The 15071-nt window shown below is 38.4% G+C and overlaps 1 pseudogene; it reads right to left on the bottom strand.

Annotated features, from left to right (window-relative positions):
* Nucleotides 1-13056, bottom strand: part of LOC133068043 (rho GTPase-activating protein 17-like) — a 61073-nt pseudogene extending 48017 nt beyond the window's left edge.
* Between the last annotated feature and the right edge of the window lie 2015 nt (nucleotides 13057-15071).

Below are 15071 nucleotides of genomic sequence, written 5' to 3'. Positions count from 1 at the left end.
CATCAGGTGGCCAAGTATTGGAGCTTCACCTTCAGCATCAGTCCTTCCAATGAATAGGATGGACTGGTTTGATTCCTTGCTGTCCAATGGACTTTCAAGAGTCTTTTTCAGCACCACAATTTGAAAGCATCAATTCTTTGGCACTGTCTTCTTTAGGGTCTTTAGAGGTCCAACTCTCACATCTATGCATGACTACTGGGAAAATCATAGCTTTGACTCCAAGGACCTTTGCTGACAAAATGATGTCTCTGCTTTTTAATGTGCTGTCTAGGTTTGTCATAGCTTTCAAGGAGAAAGTGGCTTTTAATTTCATGGTTGCAATGACCATCCACAGTGATTTTGGAGCCGAAGAAAATAAAGTCTGTTGCTGTTTCCACTTTTTCCCCTTCTATTTGTCATGAAGTGATTGGATTGGATGCCATGATCTTAGTTTCTTTCAATGCTGAGTTTCATGTCAGCTTTTTCACTTTCCTCCTTCACATTATCAAGAGGTTCTTTAGTTCCTCTTTGCTTTCTGCCATAAAAGTGATATTATCTCCATATCTGAGGTTGCTGGTATTTCTCCCAGCAATCTTTTTTTTTTATTTTTTTATTTTTTCAGTGGGTTTTGTCATACATTGACATGAATCAGCCATGGATTTACATGTATTCCCAATCCCGATCCCCCCTCCCACCTCCCTCTCCACCCGATTCCTCTGGGTCTTCCCAGTGCACCAGGCCCGAGCACTTGGTTCATGCATCCCACCTGGGCTGGTGATCTGTTTCACCATAGATAATATACATGCTGTTCTTTTGAAACATCCCACCCTCACCTTCTCCCACAGAGTTCAAAAGTCTGTTCTGTATTTCTGTGTCTCTTTTTCTGTTCTGCATATAGGGTTATCGTTACCATCTTTCTAAATTCCATATATATGTGTTAGTATGCTGTAATGTTCTTTATCTTTCTGGCTTACTTCACTCTGTATAATGGGCTCCAGTTTCATCCACCTCATTAGAACTGGTTCAAATGAATTCTTTTTAATGGCTGAGTAATATTTCATGGTGTATATGTACCACAGCTTCCTTATCCATTCATCTGCTGATGGGCATCTAGGTTGCTTCCATGTCCTGGCTATTATAAACAGTGCTGTGATGAATATTGGGGTGCACGTGTCTCTTTCAGATCTGGTTTCCTCAGTGTGTATGCCCAGAAGTGGGATTGCTGGGTCATATGGCAGTTCTATTTCCAGTTTTTTAAGAAATCTCCACACTGTTTTCCATAGCGGCTGTACTAGTTTGCATTCCCACCAACAGTGTAAGAGGGTTCCCTTTTCTCCACACCCTCTCCAGCATTTATTGCTTGTAGACTTTTGGATAGCAGCCATCCTGACTGGCGTGTAATGGTACCTCATTGTGGTTTTGATTTGCATTTCTCTGATAATGAGTGATGTTGAGCATCTTTTCATGTGTTTGTTAGCCATCTGTATGTCTTCTTTGGAGAAATGTCTGTTTAGTTCTTTGGCCCATTTTTTGATTGGGCCATTTATTTTTCTGGAATTGAGCTTCAAGAGTTGCTTGTATATTTTTGAGATTAATCCTTTGTCTGTTTCTTCATTTGCTATTATTTTCTCCCAATCTGAGGGCTGTCTTCTCCCAGCAATCTTGATTCCTGTTTGTGATTCATCCATCCTGGTATTTCTCATGAAGCACTCTGCATATAAGTTAAAAAAAAGGGTGACTAAATATGGCTTTGTAGTACTCCTTTCCTGTTGCATAAGTCTGCTCTTTCATGTCCAGTCTAACTGTCGTTTCTTGACCCACATACAGGTTTCTCAGGAGGCAATCAAGGTAGTCTGGTATTCCTACCTTTCTGTCTCTTTAATAATTTTCCACAGCTTTTTCTTTTCTTTTTTTTTTTTTCTGTGATCCATACAGTCAAAGGCTTCACAGTAGTCAATGAAGCAGATGCTTTTCTGGGACTTCCTTGCTTTCTCCATCATCCAACAAATTTTGACAATTATCTCTGGTTCCACTGCCTTTTCTAACCCCAGCTTGTGTGTCTATATGTTCTCGGTTCACATACTACTGAAGCCTAGCTTGAAGGAATTTGAGCATAACCTTGTTAGCATGTGAAATAAGTACGATTCTACAGTGGTTGGAATATTCTTTGGCATTGCCCTTTTTGGGATTGGAATGAAATGACCTTTCAGTCCTGTGGCCACAGCTGAGTTTTACAAATTTGCTGACATATTGAGTGCAGCACTTAAACAGCACCATCTTTTAGGATTTAAAATAGCTCAGCTGGAATTCCATCAGCTCCACTAGTTTTGTTCACAGTAATGCTTCCTAGGGCCCACTTGACTTCACACTTCAGTATGTCTGGCTCTAGGTGAGTGACACCATTGTGGTGGTTTTGGTCACTGCCTCCTATACAATGTTAAGAACCTATATCCATAGTTCTTCAGGCTTTCTACCAGATCTAATCTCTTGGATCTATCCATTACCTCCACTGTATAATCGTAAGAAATTTGATTTAGATCATACCCATATGGCCTACTGGTTTTCCCTACTCTCTTCAATTTAAGCTTGAATGTTCTAATAAGGAGCTCATGATCTGAGCCACAGTCAGTTCCAGGTCTTGCTTTTGCTGACTGTATAGAGCTTCTCCGTCTTTGTCTGAAAAGAATATCATCAATCTGATTTTGGTGTTGGACTCTCTGGTGATGTCCATTTGTAGAGCTGTTATTTTTGGATTTTTGCAAAAGGGTATATGCTATGATCAGCGTGTTCTCATGAAAAAATTCTGTCAGCCTTTCCTCTGCTTCATTTTTACCTTCAAGGGCAAACTTGCCTGTTATTCCAGGTATCTCTTAACTTCCTATTTTTGTATTCCAATGTCCTGTAATGAAAAGGACCTTTTTTTGGTATTAATTCTAGAAGGTGTTGTATATATTCATAAAACCCATCAAATTCAGCTTCTTCAACATCAGTATTTGGGGCATAGACTTGGATTACTGTGATGCTGAATGATTTGCCTTGGAAATGAACCAAAATCATTCTGTTGTTTTTAAGACTGCACCCAAGTACTGCATTTTGGACTCTCTTATTGACTATAAGGGCTACTCCATTTCTTCTAAAGGATTCTTCCCCACAGTAGTATGTATAGTGGTCATCTGAATTAAATTCTCCCATTTACATCCATTTTAGTTCAATGACTCCTGAGGTGTCAATGTTCACCCTTGCCATCTCCTACTCAACCACATCCAATTTAACTTAATTCATGAACCTAATATTCCATGTTCCATTGCAGTATTGTTCTTTATAGCATTAGACTTTGCTTTCACCACCAGACACATTCACAGTTGAGCATCATTTTCACTTTGGCCCGGCCACTTTATTCTTCCTAGTGCTATCTGTAATTGCCCTTTGCTTTTCCCAGTAGTATATAGGGCACCTTCCATTCTGGGGGGCTCATCTTCAGGTGTCATATCTTTCTGCCTTTTCACACTGTCCACGGTCCTCTCCAGGAAAGCATACTGGAGTATGTTGCCATTTCCTACTTCAGTGGACCATGTTCTGTCAGAACTCTTCACTATGACCCATCCATCTTGGGTGGCCCTGCACAGTACGGATCATAGCTTCATTGAGTTACATAAGCCCCTTCATCATGACAAAGTTGTGATCCATGAAGGGAAAAATAAGCTAATACAAAGAATTAAAATAAAAAATTTTTAAAAATTGTGAAAGTAATTATAAATGAAATGAAAATATAAAATATAAAATAGGACATCAGAATCATAAAATGAGGAGGGGAGTAAGAAAATGACTTTTTGAATGTGTTTCAGTTCATATGACTACCAGTCTAAAGTAAGAAGATATAGTAATGTGCTAACATACTTGAAAAGCAGGATAATTGCAAATCAAAAGAGATACAAATAGATTCACAAAAACTCAAAAGAGAACTCAAGCATAATATAAAAGAAAACCACCAAGCCAAAAAAGGAAATAGAAAACAAGAGGAATAAAAAGAAATACAAAATGAACTTGGAAACTAGGTTTAAAATAGCAGTAAATACACAGGTATCAATCATTACCTTAAATATCAATAGACTGAATGTGCTCATCAAAAGATACAAAGTTGCAGACTGGATAATAAAACAAGAGCCTTCAACATAATACCCACAAAAGACCTACCTTAGGGTGAAGGTCACATATACATTGAAAGTAGAGGGATGGAAAAGGATATTTCATGCAAATGGAAATGCCAAGAAAAGGGGGGAAGCAATATTCATATCAGACAAAATAGGCTGTAAAACAAAGACATAAAAAAGGTAAACATGGACACTGTATAATGATAAAAGTGTTAGTTGCTCAGTCATGTCCGACTCTTTGAGACCCCATGGACTCTAGCCCACCAGGCTCCTCTGTCCATGGAATTCTCCAGGCAAGAATACTGGAGTGGGTTGCCATTCCCTTCTCCAGGGACCATCCTGACCCAGGGATCAAACTTGGATCTCCTGCATTGCAGACAGATTCTTTACCATCTGAGCCATTTACAATCATTTATAATGATAAAAGAATTTTTATTTCCTTTTATTTTTATATATTATATATAATATACTATATGTATATATTATTCATTTATTATAATGATAAAATGATTTCATTTATCATCATTTGTAATGATAAAAAGATCTATTCAAAACTCCTTGAAGACAAAATTCAGGTTTCACTGGGGAATCCTACCAAACATACAAAGGAGAAATTATATGGATCCTTCTCAAACTCTTCCAAAACATTAAAGAAAACACTCTCAAAGTCATTCTATAAAGCCACCATCACTCTGATACCAAAATCAAACAAAGCCATTACCAAAAAATAAAACTAAGAACTAGAACAAATAATCATAAAATTTATACGGAACCACAAAAAAGCAGAATTGCCAAAACAATCTTGAGGGAAAAGAACAAAGCTGGAGGTATGACTCTCCCAGAATTCAGACAATACACAGCTACAGTAATCAAAACAGTATGCTACTGGCACAAAATCAGACATGGATCAATGGAACAGAATAGCAAGCCCAGAAACAAATCCACACACCTATGACCAACTAATCTTCAAGAGAGGAGGCAAGAATATACAATGGAGAAAAGACAGTCTCTTCAGCAGTGGTGTTGGAAAAGTTGGACAGCTGCATGTAATAGTAACTCAATGAAATTCAAACACACCCTCATACACCCTTACACAAAACAGAAAAGTAAACTCAAAATGGCTTGAAGACTTAAATATAAGACATAATATCTCTGACATAAATTGTAACAATGTTTTCTCATGTCAGACTCCCAAGGCAAAATAAATAAATACAAAAATAAGGCTTTCACACAGCAAAGGAAACTATAAACAACAATAAAGACAATTTATGTACTGGGAAAAATAATGCAAATGATGTGATTGAGTGTGGCTTAATTTCCAAAATACTGCAAACAGCTCATATAACTCAATTACAAAAAAAACTACCTAATTAAAAACAAAAAATGGGCCGAAGACATACATAGACATTTATTTAAAGAAGACATGTGGATTGTCAACAGACACATTAAAAGATGTTCAACATTGCTAATTATTAAGAAACGCAAATCAAACCTACAATGAAGTAGCACTTCACACAAGTCTAAATGACCATCATCAAAAGGTCTACAAATAATAAATGCTAGAGAGGATATGGAAAAAAGGAAACCTCCTACATTGTTAGTGGGATTATAGAGTGGTGCAGCAACTATGGAGAACATCATGGAGGTTCCTTGGAAATTAAAAACAGGGTTATCATATGATCCATCAATCCCACCCCTGGTTAGATATCCAGAATAGATGAAAACGCTAATCAAAAAGACACATGGACTTCAATGTTGACCACTGAAGCAGCACTATTTACTATAGCCAAGACATGGAAGCAACCTAGATGTCCATCTACATATGGATAGATAAAGACGTGGTATACATACTCCACAGTTGTTCAGTTGCCCAGTCATGTCTGACTCTTTGCAAGTCCATGGACTGCAGTACACCAGGCCTCTCTCTCCTTCACCACCTCCTGGAGTTTGCCCAAGTTCATGTCCATTGCATCAGTGATGCCATCTAGCCCTCTCATCCTCTGTTGCCCTCTTCTCCTTCTGCCCTCAATCTTTCCCAGCATCAGGGGCTTTTCCAATGAATCAGCTGTTCGCATCAGATGACCAAAATGGTGGAGTTTCAACTTCAGCATCAGTCCTTCTAACAAGTATTCAGGGTTGATTTCCCTTAAATTAAATGGTTTGATCTCCTTGCTGTCCAAGGGACTCTCAGGAGTCTTTTCTAGCACCAGAGTTTGAAGGCGTCGAGTCTTTTCCAGCACTAAAGTTCAAAGGCATCAGTTCTTCAGCACTCTGCCTTTATGGTCCTGCTCTCAGAACCACATATGACCACTGGGAAGACCACAGCCTTGGCAATATGGACCACTGTCAGCAGAGTAATGTCTCTGCTTTTCAGCACACTGTCAAAGTTTGTCATAGCTTTCGTGCCAAGAAGCAAACATCTGATTTCATGGCTGCAGTCATCATCTGCAGTGGTATTAGAACCCCAGAAGAGGAAATTTTCTCTTTTGTAATGGAATACTACTCAGCCATTAAAAATAATGAAATTTTGCTAAACTTCACATATGGAGTATCTCAAAAGACCAGTGCAAAATCAAGTAGTAAATGATGCAAATTCCCAAAAAATACGTTTGAAAATTTAACGATTCAAATTTACTTTCAAATTTTCATCTTTGAGAATGTCCCACAATTAATTTGTATGATTAACTTTATTTTTTTCAATTAGAATCATCAAAATACTAATTTTATACTTTTGTTTCAGTAAGAATAGTGTGGTTAGATAAAATACAGAACTTTTTTATAAATTGAATTTAAGATAAACAGTAGATATTTTTAAGTGTATGTTCCATGCAATATTTAAGACATGCTTAGAATAGAAAAGTATTCATTGCCTACATGAATTTCAAATTTATCTGAGCCGCTTCTGTTTCTATTTGCTAAATTTGTAAATCAGAGGGGCTGAAACTGAGAAAATTTAATATTTACTCAAACATTTTAAAGTTAATTTGAAAATATATGCAAATGAACATCCATTTTTTTCTGTCTTTAGTATCGATCCTAGCAGTCTATTAACTACATAAAACTGTTCAACAGACTCTGGGGTGCTGTTAAAGTGCTGCACTTAACATGTCAGAAAATTTGGAAAATTTAGCAGTGGCCCTGGGACTGGAAAAGGTCAGTTTTCATATTAATCCCCCAAAAGGGCAATGACAAAGAATGTTCAAACTACCATCCAGCTGTGTTAATTTCACATGCTAGCAAGGTAATACTCAAAATCCTTCAAGCTAGGCTTCAGCGGTAGTTGAACCAAGAACTTCCAGATGTACAAGCTGGACTTAGAAAAGGCAGAGGAACCAGAGACCAAACTGAAACACCTGCTTTATCATAGAAAAAGCAAGGGAATTTCAGAAAAACATCAACTTCTGCTTCATTGACTACTCTGAAGACTTTGACTATGTGAATCACAACAAACTGCAGAAATTTCTTGAAGAGATGGGAATACCAGACCACCTTGCCTGTCACTTGAGTGACCTATATGAAGATCAAGAAGCAACAGTTAGAACCGAACATGAAACAATGGATTGGTTCAAAACTGGGAAAGGAATACAACAAGGCTGTATATTCTTTTTCTGCTTATTTAACTTACATACAAGGCTGGATTTGAAATACCAGGCTAGATAAATCTACAAGCTGGAATCAAGATAGTCAGGAGAAGTATCAACAACCTTGGATATGCAGATGACGCCACTCTAATGGCAGAAAGTGAAGAGGAACTACAGAACTTCTTAAGGAAAGAGATGAAAAGTAGGCTTAAAACTCAATATTCAAAAAACTAAAATCATGGCATCTGGTCACATCACTTTGATGCAAATAGAAGGGGAAAAAGTTGAAACAGCTACAGACTCTATTTTCTTGGGTTCCAAAATTGCTGCAAATGGTAACTGCAGCCATGAAATTGAAAAATGCTTGCTCCTTGGAAGGAAAGCTACGACAAACCTAGATAGCATATTAAAAAGCGGAGACATCATTTTGCCACCAAAGGTCCTTATAGTCAAAGCTCTGGTTTTTCCAGTAGTCATGTATGGATGTGGTAGCTGGACCATAAAGAAGACTGAGCACCAAAGAATTGATGCTTTTGAATTGCAATACTGGAAAAGACTCGAGAGTCCTTTGGACTGCAAGCAGATCAAATCAATCAATCCTAAAGAAAATCAACCCTAATATTCATTGGAGAGACTGATAGTGAAGCTGAAGTTCCAATCCTTTGGCCACCTGTTGTGAAGAGCCGACTCATTGGAAAAAGACCCTGATTCTGGGGAAGATAGATGGCAGGAGGAGAAGGGGGTGATAGAGGATGAGATGGTTAGATAGCGTCACTGTCTCAATTTACATGAGTTTGAGCAAATTCTGAGATATAGTAAAGGATAGGGAAGCCTGATGTGCTGCAATCCATGGGGTCACAAACAGTCGGACATGACTTAGCAACTGAAAACAACAAAATAAACTATTTGGTAAATGGTGCTGAGGCAAATTTTATGTCTATGGAAAATGCATTTACTCTTCATTCTATGAAAAAAAAACAATATATTTTAAATGCTAAGCTGTGGAAAATCAAATTTTAGTTAGAAAAACTTGTAGAAATTTCTATTTTTCTTTGAGTTGGAAAATATTGTTAACAAATCTGTATCAAAAGTAATGAAAAAGTTGACAGTTTTGAGAGTATTAATATGAAAAGTATCATATTACTTTCATAGCACCAAAATAAGAATAATTGGGCAAGCCATTAGTAGATATTTGTAAGAAAATAAATTACATTTATATGCAAAACATATAAGCATCTCCATCATTTCAACTGATGAAAGCACAAACAAGTCAAAAAAATAATTGCCAAAAGTCATGAAGAAGCATTTTGCAGGAAAGAAATCACATGTGGCCTATAAACCTCAAAAAGGATGCTTGACATTGTAAATAATTTTTAAAACACATTAAAATTCACCATTTTATTCCCAGTAGCCTGTTAAAAAGTAAAAAGGCTGGCAATGCCAAATCTTGGCAAAAATAATGCAGACTCTTCTCAAAAGAGCATAAATTGATGGTACCATTTGTAATGGGTACTATGATCAAATTCTGAATCTATGCTTCAGATTATTCTTTTTTTATCAACTATGATTGTTTTAGTTTAGGTTTAATAAAGTATGCACAGATATAAAGAATAAACTAATCTATAAACTAGTATGAATATAAAAGTCTGCGTATGCATAAATCATACTGACTTCAGGATTGCAGTTTCCTTGGAGAATAAACGAGATCAAATGGGCTACAGGAAGTTCAAATATATCTGTATCTCTTTATATTTCTAAAATTCTTAAATTTCTAAAAATTCTTTTAAGTCTGAAAATACGTTTTTAGGTGCATATTATTTCTAATAATAGTTAACTTTTTCAGCATTTACTATTTGGTTAGTTCTATGTTAAACACTTTGCATCTATCATATAGTTTATATATATTTTGTTTCTGCTCAGTATTTAATAGGAACACATTTTAGAAAGCGAGTCATAAAAGATAATAAGAGGAAAGTGAGAATATTCTTCTTAGGCATTTATTTTTTAGCAAAATCTGCAAGACACTGACCTTTGTGACACTTTGATCAAACTGATTGGCGACATTCGTTGATAGTGAACAGACGGTGTGGCAGAGTGCCCGGGATGTTGCTGGACCCTGAGGTTGTTAGTACAGCCAAGGAATCAGCTGAGAACTGGTTAAGGCGTGTTAAACCTAGATGGTTGGAGAGTATATGTTCTACAGTTTCATAGAGAAGATGCTGACTGATCTTTCAGAAAGTACAGTTCTCCAAACCAGACTACCTTAGGGAAATATCAAGCTGAATTAGAAAGAGAAATACAGTTGTTTTTGATAAAAATATAAGTTCTGTTGAATGATAATGATAAGTTATAATGATAAGTTCTGGGGAACGAGAAATAATTTTATTACTATTAGTATGGATGTAACATGCAACGGTTATGGCCACTAAGGTTTCTGCTAATGCGTCTTTAAGAAATAGATAAAAATATGTACATAGCAAAACAGATCTTTGTTAAACAAATTGTATTTGTGTGTTCAGTCACTCAGTGGTATCCAACTCTTTGTGACCTCATGGTCTGTAGCCCACCAGGCTCCTCTGCCCATGGAATTTTCCAGGCAAGAATACCAGAGTGGGTTGCCATTTCCTTATGCAGGGAATCTTCCTGACCCAGGGATCAAACCTGCATCTCTTGCTCCTTCTGCACTGGCAGGTGGATTCCTTACCACTACATCATTTCTTTCAGCATACCAGCATTTACACTGCACTTAATTTTAACACTACATATCATTTTTACCATCTTATTTTCATTAGCAATTTCCTTAGTATGACCTTTACAAAGTTTGTTAACTAGAAAAATAAAAACAACAAAATCTATTGAGTTCATCCAATGGATTAGAAGTTCTACTAGTATTCTTTACATTTTAACACTATTCAACACAGATTTTAATGCTGCCCCCTTCACACTTCACAGATAAGAAAACACAGGTTAAGCTAGAAAATTACTGTTAAACAAAAGAAAAAGATGTCAATTCCAGAACCATCTTCATCAAATTCAATGATTTTTTTTTTTCATTACTTTTCAGTGACAGTCACTTTTCATTGTGTAGAAAAGCACAAGCTAAATGGAGTTAAAATCTAAGACATTTGATTCTAAAGTATACTGTTTGTGTACAATTTCCTGTTTATCTCACATATGCTGCACAACATCACTTTCTCTAAGAATCCCACATCAAAAGGTGCTTTGTAGTTTTGCCAAATAATGTCTGATACGGTTTTACCATTTGTTTGTTAAACAAGCATGAGAGGAATACATGACTTGTACAATTATGACAATTTTGTGAAGAAATCAGAAGTATGTTCAGCTTGTTCAAGGTCACAGAGCTAGTATATGTTCAGGATTTGAACCAAGAACTTTTGATTTCCAGAGCAAGTAGATTTCCACAATACTCAGGTGATTTTCTAACATCAAAGACACGTAACATGCTTTGAATCTGACGAAAACACTAAAGTCTTATTATTAGATTGATCATCTTATATCTGTGCTAACGCTATATCTTCTCTTTCTACCTCTTAGACATCAAAAAGCTATACCTTTATTTATATTTTTACTTATTATTTTGAAAAGTTTTAATTTGTAACTTATCTAAAAAGAGTTGTGACTCAGATAAACAGTGCACAGCCTTTGTTAAAACCTGATGCAAACTTGACAGAAAATTTAGTCTCAACATTGTCTCTCCAAAGAAATACAATACTGAAAGGCATACTATGATTAGGAAGAAATTTAGAAGACTGGAGATTCATTAGAGATCGATCAAATTACATGCAACGTAGTCGAAACTGTTAAATCGTTGGGCATTATTGTCTCCCTTTTATTTCTACCACCGCCCACCATAGCCTCCTTACCTCTTCTTTAGCAAGCATAGTCGATGAGTTTCCACTGAGAACAGGGCTTTGATCCACTGACAGAAATCTTTTTTTTTTTCTCAAGCAACAATATTTTGAAGGAAAAAAATAGAAAGAAAAGAGTTTCAATAAAGGCACACTTTATTTTACAGAGATATTCTCCTCATAGTCATTAAGAACATAACTTTGCATCCATTGCAATAAGATGTATAATTGTAAAAACTGTCCCACAGAGTGCATTTTTAATACTAAGCATTTTAAAGTGTGTAACAATGTCAATTAACAGTTAAATGGAAATACAGCACTCATGCTATCATACTTGACTTGAAGTTTAACTTTCCTTAGTTTCCTACCATTATTTTACTCACTAGACCAATATATTTAATTGTGAAGTTAATATTTAAGTGTGAAGTTTCATTTACACTAAAATTGAAATTTTGCGAATTTTAAGAATACTACTTACTGTAGGATAATCTTTTATTGAGATAGGGTGAAACATAAATTCATATTTATATTTATATATTTGATAAACACTTATTTTGAAATTCACCATAGAAAAAAGAGTTGTAGACCATAACTGTCCTGAATTAAAGAAAAAATATTTAAATATTACTAAAAGGATTTACTTATTACATATGTACCAAGTAAGAAACACATCCAGACATCTGGTTGAGGAAAGCAGATATGGAATGGATACCAAAAGTTATAAATAGCAGGAGGTATAAATACCTTATGAACAATTACAGAAATGAGGACAGTAGCAAATACTCTGTTATATACATATTTGTGTTCATTAACCCTTTTTTTGCTGTCCTCTATCTCTACCATTTTGTGGAAAAGGTATATTTACAGTTTAGGACTTACCAGCAAGAAGCACATGTGAAATTCAGGGGGTAAAGAAGAGACCAGTATAGCTCCAGCAGTGGTAGTCAGGCAAATGGGCTTTCGACTATGGAAGGTTTCAACTTCCCATGAATGACACATTTTTTTCCTTACATCTCACGTATTATATATTTTTAACATCTCCGATTAAAAAAAAGAAATCTAGAAAGGTGACTTGCAGCTACAATGAAGAGAAGATGTACGCTGCTGCTGCTGCTAAGTCACTTCAGTCGTGTCCAACTCTGTGCGACCCCATAGACGGCAGCCCACCAGGCTTCCCAGTCCCTGGGAAGAACACTGGAGTGAGTTGCCATTGCGGTCTCCAATGCATCAAAGTGAAAAGTGAAAGTGAACTCACTCAGTCGTGTCCGACTCTTAGCGACCCCATGGACTGCAGCCTACCAGGCTCCTCTGTCCATGGGATTTTCCAGGCACGAGTAAGATGTACGTTACAGAATGATAATTAAGTTGCTCGGTTCCTGGCGGGGGCGTTAGCTGTGTTGGCGTTGGCGGGGGGAAGCTCCTTCGCCCAGAAAGCTGAGTCAGCCCTGTGTCAGCAGCCGGGCGGCAGCGCCCCATCACGCTGGCCGTGGACAGGCTCCCAGGCTCCGAGAATACTGTCTGCAGGAAGGTGTGGCACTGCGTCACGAAGCTCCCTCTGGTTATCTCCTTGAGATGTCGGGGACGCTGTTAGGTTTTTTTATTTTTTTTTTTTTAATTTTTTTTATTTTTATTATTATTATTTTTTTTTTCCAGTGGGTTTTGTCATACATTAATATGAATCAGCCATGTTTTCAAGATCAACGCCTGATGTCGCTTGAGGAGGGTCAGGGCCACCTGGAAGGTGACCTTGGAGCCCTCCTTGAAGAGACTATCCCAGAGGTGAAGCAACGCGGGCTGGAGGTTTACAGACAGGCAGACAAACCAGCGCAACACGCCCGGGGTCCACCGCACGCCGTATCTGTCCCTTCCTGGCCACCACTGCCAGCAGCTTGGTCTTCACCAGCTCCGGGAGGACCTCCTGGCCTGTCTTCGGGCTCAGCATCGAGGGGCCGCAGTACTCTGGAAGTATTCCGTCCGCTGGGACGTCCAATAGCCACAGAATCAGATATCGCGCTATGAAGCTCACTCCCTGACAACAGCCCACCCCGCGGCTGTGTGCGGGCTGCTCAGCAGCACGTGATCCAGGGTCCTCTGCAAGCAGGGGCCCGCGCGCTTCTGGAGCCTCACGCTGTCGGGGAAGGCCCCGTTCCTGTGTGTTCTGAGGGCCTCCTCCAGGCCGTCATGCCTCTCTCCTCAGGGAACACAGTGGTAGTGGCCAGGGCTCCGGTCCATCGGGGCCAAGGCTTCGTTCACCCCGACGCAGGCGCGGGCCCAGCGCTCCGGCGGGACGTCCTTCCGGATGTGGCGCGTCACTGTCGTAATCCTCTGGACACCACGGCTTCCCTTTAGAGGTGTGGACCATGTTATGGCCCTGCTGGTGTCACGGAACGGGTGGGGAAAACGAAACAAACAACAAACAAATAAACAATTCAAAAGCTGCATAATCGAAGTCCTCAGACCTTTCCAACGCGAGAACGGATTGATCCCTGGATGCGGTCCCTCGCCCCCTGGGCGCCCCTCGTGCGCGCCTGGCGGACCCCGGACTCTCCTGGAGGGGGCTGCGGGGGCGCGGTGGCCAAACCCACCGCCCGGGACTCGCAGCGCCTCGCTTCATTACACAACTTCCCGCAACTCCGTGCCTTCTGAAGGCCTGAATACTAGCAGGTATGTCTCTTTTATTCCTCCAGCTCTTTCAACAGTTTGGGTTTTTTTTTAGGCCTATCATTCATGGTATGAACTCTTTCTGCTTGATGTGCCCAGGTTGTTTTCTGTTTTCCTGAAGAAAACTCTGTAATACTGGAGAGCCAATATTTTTGAGGAACGCTCCCTTCCTGTTTTGCTCCTCTCCACGACTTCTTAGAGTTGTTCACTGGACACTGAAAGACTGCGGAAACATTTCCGTGGCTTTGTAGAAGCTTTTAGCCTTGTTCCCCATTCTGTTTATTGCTCAGAATTTAGTATTATTCTGTGAAGGAAAAAAAAAAACAAAAAACTGACCATATATTTCAGGCAGTTGCATTTTCCAGGTTTTTCAAAAGAACCACTGAAAGCTCAATTGATCTTTCTCTTATCAAAGGCCCAGAATTCTCCACCAATAATCAGCAGATATACCAAGGGAAAAATCTTGCTGGTGACTTTTTGCTCACCTAAGAATGGTTCTGCTTCTCAAGATTTTTTTTTGTTTGATTTGCTTTGCATTCCTTCCATGGTTCTCAGGTGTCTTTTAAAGCTCTGTTTACATTTTTAACATAGCTACAACGCCCCCGTCCCCAACAGGTACATTGGCTAACAGCCGAGCTGCCTTCCAATGTAGTGAACTTTCTATCACCAGGAATGCTAAACTGCAAGCTGGATAAACATGTAAGCCTTTTTACAGGGAGGAATGGGATTATCATGTTGATATTGGAGAGTTACTCTAAACTGTGGTGTGTATTTTCCAATCTGTGGCTCTATGACCATATTTCTAAAGTAATTGCTGTATTGCTAAAAGT

Source organism: Dama dama, chromosome 13 (genome assembly GCF_033118175.1).
Source record: "Dama dama isolate Ldn47 chromosome 13, ASM3311817v1, whole genome shotgun sequence".
NCBI lineage: Eukaryota > Metazoa > Chordata > Mammalia > Artiodactyla > Cervidae > Dama > Dama dama.
This window is presented reverse-complemented; position numbering and strand designations above follow the sequence as displayed.